General features: G+C 46.9%; 1 pseudogene across 1 annotated transcript; it reads left to right on the top strand.

The window, feature by feature from the left end:
• The first annotated feature begins 5,191 nt into the window (after window positions 1-5,191).
• On the top strand, window positions 5,192-8,887 carry LOC308095333 (MYG1 exonuclease-like; annotated as a pseudogene). Its single transcript has 2 exons — window positions 5,192-5,422; window positions 7,960-8,887. The product of its transcript is annotated as an MYG1 exonuclease-like (transcript).
• The last annotated feature ends 409 nt before the right edge of the window (window positions 8,888-9,296 follow it).

Raw genomic sequence — 9,296 nt, 5'->3', positions numbered from 1 at the left:
CAGAACCACATAATGTTCTACAGTGGTGGAAGTTTCAGAAGCCAGACCTGCAAAATCATGAGGGGTGAAAAAGGTGACAAGTTCTGAAATCAAACCTCTGGGGTCTGGGTCGTGGTTTATTAATCTACGCCGGCAAATGTATAGCAGCCTATCAAAGTAAGATGGTTATCATTTAGTGACACAGCAAACTGGAATTCAATCTGCCCACTCCTCAACTAACTTTCTGCAGAACCATGCCCAAACATGCTGAGAGAACGTTGACTGGCCCAAATATGAAAATGCATTTACTTTTTTCTTTTTAGCATATTACTGTTGTATTTTACTCTCAGTTGAAATGTTTGTGTTGCCATTTCTTAATTTTTTCCTCGTCTTCACCAGGCCAGAGACTGGATGCTTTCACCCCTGTCGTGTCTGTTTGTCTGTCTGTCTGTCTGTCTGTCTGTCTTTAATCGGCTTAATGGTGCCGCTATAACAAACCACTTCACGTGTTGGCCTATGACTCTAGAAAAGTTTGTGTGTGTGTGTGTGTGTGTGTGTGTGTGTGTGTGTGTGTGTGTGTGTGTGTGTGTGTGTGTGTGTGTGTGTGTGTGTGTGTGTGTGTGTGTGTGTGTGTGTGTGTGTGTGTGTGTGTGTGTGTGTGTGTGTGTGTGTGTGTGTACAGTCCAGAGATGTCCACGAGTCTCTGAGCTCGAGTCCGAGTCAAGTCTTTGAGGCTCGAGTCGAGTCAAGTCTCAAGTCTTTGAGGGTTGAGTCGAGTCGAGTCCGAGTCAAGTCTCGGGTCTTTGAGGCTCGAGTCGAGTCTCAAGTCTTTGAGGGTTGAGTCGAGTCGAGTCCGAGTCAAGTCTTTGAGGGTCGAGTCCGAGTCAAGTCTCGAGTCTTTTTAAAGTCTTTTAAAAAAAAAAAAAAATGGTGGGGGGGGGGGGGGGGCATAGATGTAAAAGTATAGACAGGTCATAATAAATCACATTAGATTCACAGATTAGATATTTTATGTATTTTCCCCACAATTTATTTTCATTCAAATGAAATGTGATTGAACTTGCACTAATAATGACTTTAGTTGATTTTTCACTCTTTAAAATATAGTATTTCTTAATTATTAATAATTACAGCTTGTAGATTGGCTATTTTCATGATTTTTAATTGTTTTTAAATAATAATAAAAAAGGAACATACAAGATTTCCACCCGACAGCGATAATATATAGCCGATATGGTTCTGTATCAGTATATGAGTCAGTTTTTGCAGATTTCATTCTAATTGGCTACTATGCCTGCATATGAATTTCATGGGCCTGGGTAGGTCACCCTGGCTTGGCGGAGATATGCCCTGTTACACTCGACTCCGCACAGCAGTCCACAGCAGAGCAGGTGAAAGCAATTCACTTAAACGAGGGCTGTGTTGCGCACCAAAAAACTGTCTAAATGTGGATCCCCAGTTCAAATATGATTCTTTTGGGGGGTCACGGCCTGAAAAGGTTTGAGAACCACAGCTTTTATGCAGTGAACATTACATGAGCGTAGCGTTTACCGTGGTGAAGTGTTGAATATTCACCCAGCTGGGTTTAACGAAATGAAAATCCGATGTTTCCTAAACGTGCTGTCACAGATGATCCGACCATCTTATAAAAAATGTAAGCATATGCCAAGATAACTGAGGTTATATAGCTGATTCTGAGCTAAACATATTTGTTTAATTTCGAAGTTTTTATATTTAAACTTTATGATGAAAGGCCGCGGCGGCCACACACATAGCAGCTGTTGCGCTCGCCTCTCCATGTTTACGTTAATGAGCAGCATGAAACAGCTTGACTGAAGCCGGCTCCGCGCAGCGCGCACTGGAGCGGAGGTTTCTTTGCGGGGGGGGGGACAGGGGAGTGGAAGTTTTTTGGGCATTTCATTCATTTATTTGTCCAAAAAATAAACATAAAATAAAGATTGTCCACGAGTCTTTGAGGCTCGAGTCGAGTCAAGTCTCAAGTCTTTGAGGCTCGAGTCGAGTCAAGTCTCAAGTCTTTGAGGGGCGAGTCAGAGTCGAGTCGAGAGTCTCGTTTTCCTTCAGTAAACAGTGAAGTCAGTGGAGAGTGCTCTCTCCCTCAGCTTGTCTACTCTCTCTTTCTCACATTATGCAAAATACTTATGTGCTTAATACGAGGAACAATTGGGAAATGTTCAAATTTAAGACGGTGATATTTACAACTTTCAGTAACATTTTGGCGCCTTGGTTTGCAACGTGGTGAAGATGGGTGACAACATAACTAACATAGGTATGGTTGCACTATGAGCCATTCTTTACTCACGTTTATGCATTACATTATTTGTAATATGAAGTTGGCCTTGCTCACACTCTAGAGAGCTTTTGTCTTAAATTTGTATTAGCTACACGTTACTGCAACGTGAAGTTCAACCTGGCCAGATTGTACAATGTACATAAATTTGACATTCTGTGTAGGCTACGGCCTTGCATGGCTATGTCTGCTGATGGTGCCACAGCTCTCCCTTCATTTATTTCCACTGACTTCTTATTGTCTCCGCCAGGCCGAAAGGCATGGCGAGAGAGTATGTTTTACCCCTTGTCTGTCCGTCCGTCCGTGTGTCCGTGTGTCTGTGTGTCCGTGTGTCCATCTGTCTGTGAACAGCTAATCTCCGGCACCGTTGGCCCGGTCGCTGCGAAACTGTGCACACACACTCCCTGGATGCCAATTCAGAACCTCTGCCCCAATTTGTTTACATGGCCCTGTTATAGCGCCACCAGGAGGCCGATTTGTGCAAAACCCATTTTTTTATATTACTCCTACAGATTTTATCCAAACATCACACAAATCGGTACACAGTATCTCTATATTCATGTGATCAACACGGATCTGTCTGATTTTCCATATTCCATCCTGATTGGCTAAGGTTGGCTTCCAAAGTTTGCAGTATTGGTCCATTTTGAACTAAATGCCTCAAATCATGAACGCAGCTTGCGATTTCCGTGAAATTTCACATTTTGAAATCAGCCTCATGGTGGCGCTATAAAAGGCCAATTTGCGTTTGTAACTGTAACTGCACCGATCTGCGTGAAACTTTGCACGCATACTCCCTAGAGGCCAAGGAAAAACATCTGCCCTGCATTTTTCACATTAGCCTTTTATAGTGCCACCAGGAGGCCGACTTATGTAAAACACATTTTGAGATTAAGCTTTCATATTTTATCCAAATTTCACGCAAATCGGTACACATGATCTCTATAGTCATGTGATCAAGATGGATTTTCATATTCCATCCTGATTGGCTAACATTGACATCTAAAGTTTGCAGGAGTGGCCCGTTTTGAACAAAATGCCGCAAATCATGAACACAGCGTCCGATTGCGGTGGAACTTTGCACGCTCATTCGCACTACGTTGAAGAACAAACGTCACCCTTTTAACATTGCCCTATTATAGCGCCACCAGGAGGCCGATTTTTCTTTTTTTATATTACTCCTACACGTTTTGTCCAAACATCATGCAAATCAATACACATTATCTCTATAGACAAGTGATCAAGATGGTTCCGTCCGATTTTTTTTTGTCCGATATTCCATCCTCATTGGCATTGCTGAACATTGCTGGCCCACAATCACCTACCTGACCTGACCTGGCGGAGACCTGTGCTCCGAGGAGCACTTTTTCTAGTGTATTTTCTGTTTTTGTCCCTGGACCACACTTTGAGCCCCACTGGTGTAGCAGAGTGTTTCCAGTGAGCCAACATGCACAATATCAACACCCTGACTCTGTTTGACCAGAATGGAACACAACCTGTAGCCTGCCCCAGCCTCTATATCTGGCATAGAGGGGCGGATTCAAAATCTCCGGCGAAATCATCCGTGGGCTCCCATTGATTCACCAATCTATGCACCCGCCTCCTCCCCGCCCCGCGCCCCTCCTCCTCCCCCAATGTGCAGCATTGAGAGCCCTGACGTCACAACATTTGGAGCGACGCCCACTGCACTCTGTTTGGTTGGGGAAATGAAAGGTTGACTCCCACTTCCTATGCCATGAATGTGAACAGCTTGGTCCAGGCTCTTATTTTTGAGCAAAACGCGAAGGAAAATAAAAGCCTGGACATCGAGGCTAATTTGATTGTAATCAGTTGCAGGTGTTCATGGACACACATGGACACAATATCAGTCACCAGAAGGCTGTGTTTTCAATGAGTCTAACGCAGTTAACGTGCGTGAAGTTGGAAGGTGAATAGAGCATCGCAGTTGCGGCCACTTCCGGGTTCCACTGCAAAATACTCAATGCATTTTTCCCATTGACATTTCCAAAAATATTTATATCAATTAATTTAAGCCTAGAATCAAGCCATCCGGGGTCCTGGTGAATCATGACCATAAAACGTTTGATTCTGTGAAAACACTTTTTTGAAAACGGCAAAACAAAGGGTATTTATTAAATATAGTATATCATATAATTAAATATAAAATAAAAGAAATCACAGAAAATAATGTTTTATGGTCATGATTCACCAGGACCCTGGATGGCTTGATTCTAGGCTTAAATTAATTGATATAAATATGTTTGGAAATGTCAATGGGAAAAATGCATTGAGTATTTTGAAGTGGAACCAGGAAGTGGGCGGGAACTGCGATGCTCTATGGCCTTATATAGGAGGGGGCCGTGTCTGATCAAATTAATATCAAATATCAAAATATTGACTCAAACTACTTAAAAGCTGCCTGAGGCGCACACAAAAGTCAGAGTAGGCATGAAAATTACCCAAGAAGTGTTTTAAAGTGAGACATCTCTTTAAATGCATTATGAGTGACCAAGGGCAGAAAGGTGCTACTGTAGCTCAGTGATTGGCATCCCCGTGAGGTGCCATAGTAGTTTGGGTGGTACTACTTTGGTTGGACCCAAATACATAATATCATCATTGTTACTCAAGAGGTCAGAGTGAGACCAGACGTCATGGTCTCCATGTTTGGACATGGTCGATCCGGGACTCCCCATTTGGACATGGATGACTCCTCATGACATCGCAGTGACAGACGCAAACATGTCTGGACGCTATAAAGTAAAGTCAAGTGCATTCTCAGTCAAGAGAGCTAGATGGTCCCTCTTTCCTGGAGCATTTACGGGTTTGTTTTTACATTCAAACGTACACACTAATATCTGTTCCCCGTCTGTAGCCGCAGCCAGTCGGTCACAAATAATACGATACATGTCCAGCGAAGCTAAGCGACTCCGAAGCACCGATAACATGTCCGTTCGGATCGGCACCCACGACGGAACGTTCCACTGCGACGAGGCGCTGGCGTGTTGGTTCCTGCGTCAACTGCCAGAGTATAAGGATGCTGAAATTATCCGCACCAGGGACCCAGCACTACTGGCCAAGTGTGACATAGTGGTGGATGTGGGAGGAGAGTTTGACCCAAAGAAGCATCGCTATGACTGACTGGGGGATGTTTAAGAACGCCGCTGGGAATAACATCAACGAACTCTCAGACTCAGTCACTGGCTTTATCAGCAAGTGCATAGATGACATAGTCCCAAAAAAGACAGTTCGGATCTATCCCAATCAGAAACCATGGATGGACAGCGGAGTACGTGCACATCTGCATGAACGGGATGCTGGTTTCAAATCTGGCGACGTGGAAACGCGCAACACGACGCGCGCGGCCCTAAACAGCGCCATCAGGAAGGCGAAAAAGGCCTACACAAAAAAGATGCAAGACAAACTCAGCAATGGCGACGTCAGGAGCACATGGCAGGCAGTACACACCTTGACAGACTGCAAAACAAGAACCAGAAGCGAGGTGAACCCGCCTGCCTCCCTCCCCAACGAACTGAACACTTTCTACGGCCGGTTTGAGATCAGCTCCAACCGCGGCAGCCAAGCGGGGCCATCAGCAGCACCAGCAGAGAAGAACCCTCTAACCATCTCGGAGAGAGAAGTGCGTACAGCCTTCACACAGGTCAACATCCACAAGGCAGCCGGACCTGATGGGATTCCAGGCCGGGTCCTTAAGACATGTGCAGACCAGCTGGCGGGTGTCTTCGCTGACATCTTTAACCTCTCCCTCTCCCTGGCTGTGGTCCCTGCAGGGTTCAAAATGTCAACCATTGTGCCCATTCCCAAAAAGGCCAAAGTGACATGCCTGAACGACTGGAGACCTGTTGCTCTCACCCCGATCGTCAGCAAGTGTTTCGAGAAACTGGTGAGGGAATACATCAGCTCCACGCTACCTGCCTCGCTGGATCCGTGGCAGTATGCATACCGCAAAAACAGATCCACCGACGACGCTATTGCCATGACTCTCCACACCATCCTCTCGCACATGGACAACAAGCTGCTGAAGGACAAATATGTACGTATGCTGTTCGTGGACTACAGCTCAGCATTCAACACCATTGTCCCAGCAATACTTGACAAAAAGCTCAGACACCTAGGGCTAAACACAAGCATGTGCGACTGGATACAGGACTTCTTGTCCAACCGACATCAGGTGGTGAGAATGGGCAGCATCACATCCGACCCCCTGACCCTCAACACCGGAGCACCCCAGGGATGCGTGCTGAGCCCTCTCCTCTACTCCCTGTACACGTATGACTGCATAGCCACACATGTCTCCAACACCATCATAAAGTACGCGGACGACACGACAGTGATAGGCCGAATCGTCAACAACGACGAGTCTGACTACAGAGAGGAGATCAAATCACTGGCACACTGGTGCCGCGAGAACAACCTCTCTCTTAACGTCGACAAGACCAAAGAACTGATCGTGGACTTCAGGAGGCCGCGGAGAGACCATGCGCCCATCCTCATCGACGGTGCTGCAGTGGAAAGGGTCAGCGAGTTCAAGTTCCTCGGAGTACACATCGAGGAGGACCTCAAATGGGAGACGCACTCCACACACGTGAGGAAAAAGGCTCAGCAGCGACTGTACTGGCTCCGCCGCCTGAAGAAGCTCGGAGTAGGACGTCGCATCCTCAGGCTGTACTACAACAGTTCTGTTGAAGGCATCCTAACAGGCTGTGTCACGGCCTGGTACGGGAACTGCACTGCCCGAGAAAAGATCAGCCTACAACGAGTAGTGCGATCGGCAGAGCGGATAATGGGAATCGAGCTCCCAGCGCTCCAGGAACTGTACAAAAAGCGGTGCGTGGTCAAAGCCAAGCGCATCATCAAGGACAAGCACCACCCAAGTCACAGACTGTTCAACCCCCTACAACGACCGCGACCGGGCAAGGGGCTCTACCGCAGTATCAAGAGTTCCACCACCAGGTTTTGGTGTAGTTTCAATCCAGCTGCTGTCAGAATGCTGAATGGGGCATAAGCCTGGATGAGTTCAGCAGCCTGACAGCAGGCGGCGCAGACTTTTCTGGCTCTTCCTGAACACACCTGTGGATTATACCAGGGACAATGACTTGGACTTTAGCCCCCCCCTCGGACACACCTGTGGACTACACCAGGTACAAATGACTTTTTGTTGCACTCCCTCTATGGAGCTACTTGCGGATTATACTAGGGTCAGTCCACTCTAGGTGGACACGCACTGACCTTTTGCACCTTAATCCCTTGTATAACGCACTGACTTTTTTTGGGTCTTTTTTTTTATTGTGCTCCTTTTCCTCTAAGCACCTTAACGTACATTGTCTATCATGCACAGTATAAGTATAACATGCACAGTATACAATACATTGCTGCTATGCTCAGGCACCTTAGTTTAGTTTTTTAGGTTTTTTTTATTATCTCAGGTAATTTGTAAATATGTAGATAACTTGTCTGGCCTTCTGTTGCTCTCTTGTTTTGATCTCCCTCCCACCTGCCCCCCACCCTCTTCTTCTCCCCCCCCCTCTTCTTTCTATGGAAACTAACGTTGCGATGGGAACGATGTACAAAAAAGAATTTCACCCACTTTTTTACCTTGTAAACCTGTGATGTGACAATAAAACTGATTCTGATTCTGATTCTGATTCTATGACCATCACCAGAAGACATTCGCAGAGAGCTTCCACAGTCTATTTCCAGGGAAACGATGGCTGAGCTCGGCAGGTCTCATCTACGTACACTTTGGCCGACGGCTGCTCGCCCAGTTGACGCAGCTGAAGGAGGATGACAGGCATCTTGAAGTGCTCTACGACAAGCTGTATGAGAACTTTGTTGAGGAGGTGGATGCCTCCTCAATCTCACAGTACGACGAAGAGAGCGAATATGCCGTCTCTACCACAATTAGCTCACGTGTCAGCCACCTGAACCCACAGTGGAGCAGCAAGAATCAAGTACACAGAGGAGGGCTTTAAGAAGGCCATGGCGCTGGTAGGGGCGGAGTTTCTGGATCGTGTGGTTTTCTTACAGAACGATTGGCTGTGGGCCCGTGCGATGGTGGAGGAGGCAATAAAGATGAGACATCGGGTGGATCCCAGTGGAGAGGTGGTGGTGTTCTCCCATGGAGGCTGTCCCTGGAAGGAGCACCTGTTTGCCCTGGAGCAGGAGCTTTATGTGGAGACCCCCATCAAGTTTGTCCTCTACCCAGACCAGAATAAACATTGGCGGGTCCAGTGTGTCCCTGCCGGGCTTCACACCTTCCAGAACAGGCTGCCCCTGCTGGAGGAGTGGCGGGGTGTTCGGGATGAGGAGCTGTCGAAGCTCAGTGGGATCAAAGGCTGCATTTTCGTCCATGCCGGAGGCTTTATTGGCGGGAACCAGAAGCGGAAAGGAGCCCTGGAGATGGCCCGGAGAACCCTGCAGGCTGCAGCCCAGCCCCCTGCAAACGGCAGTGCCTGACCGCACGGTCAACACACAATTCTGTCTCTCTTTTATTTGTCATACTCTAAAGAGGATGGTTGGGTTTGATGTTATGATACCACGATACTTTGTGGCTTGTCATTCTTAGCCAAGGCTGGTGGTAAAGTTGTGGTTTTATTTTTTCCAGAGACCGGAGCTTTGGAGGAAATTATAATCCAGATGAAGATAGACTACGATAAAAAAAAAGAGCTGAGACTTTTGTGCAGATTCTACGATTTTACTGTTAATCTGACGTTTGTCCTGCACCTGGACTAAAAGATTGGATGTGCATGCACTATCTCTTCTGTTCAAAGGAAACAAAATCCTCATCAGGGCCCAGTGATCGGTCATCGGAGCCCAAGGGCTCTGGTGGAGATTCTTGCCATCCATCAAGACTGTGTGGTTCCAAAGAACTGGAACCCTCACCTTCTCCGGAGCCATGGCGTTCTCCTGCCATTCACCGAGTGAGAAATGGACCTTCGAGAAACGTCAATTCAAATCCTCAGAATGTCTGAGGGTAGCCGGACGGACATCA

This window comes from Gymnoscopelus braueri (assembly GCF_963280865.1).
Source record: "Gymnoscopelus braueri genome assembly, chromosome: 11".
NCBI classification, from domain to species: domain Eukaryota; kingdom Metazoa; phylum Chordata; class Actinopteri; order Myctophiformes; family Myctophidae; genus Gymnoscopelus; species Gymnoscopelus braueri.
Note: the sequence above shows the minus strand (reverse complement) of the source record. Positions and strands in the feature narration are given on the sequence as shown.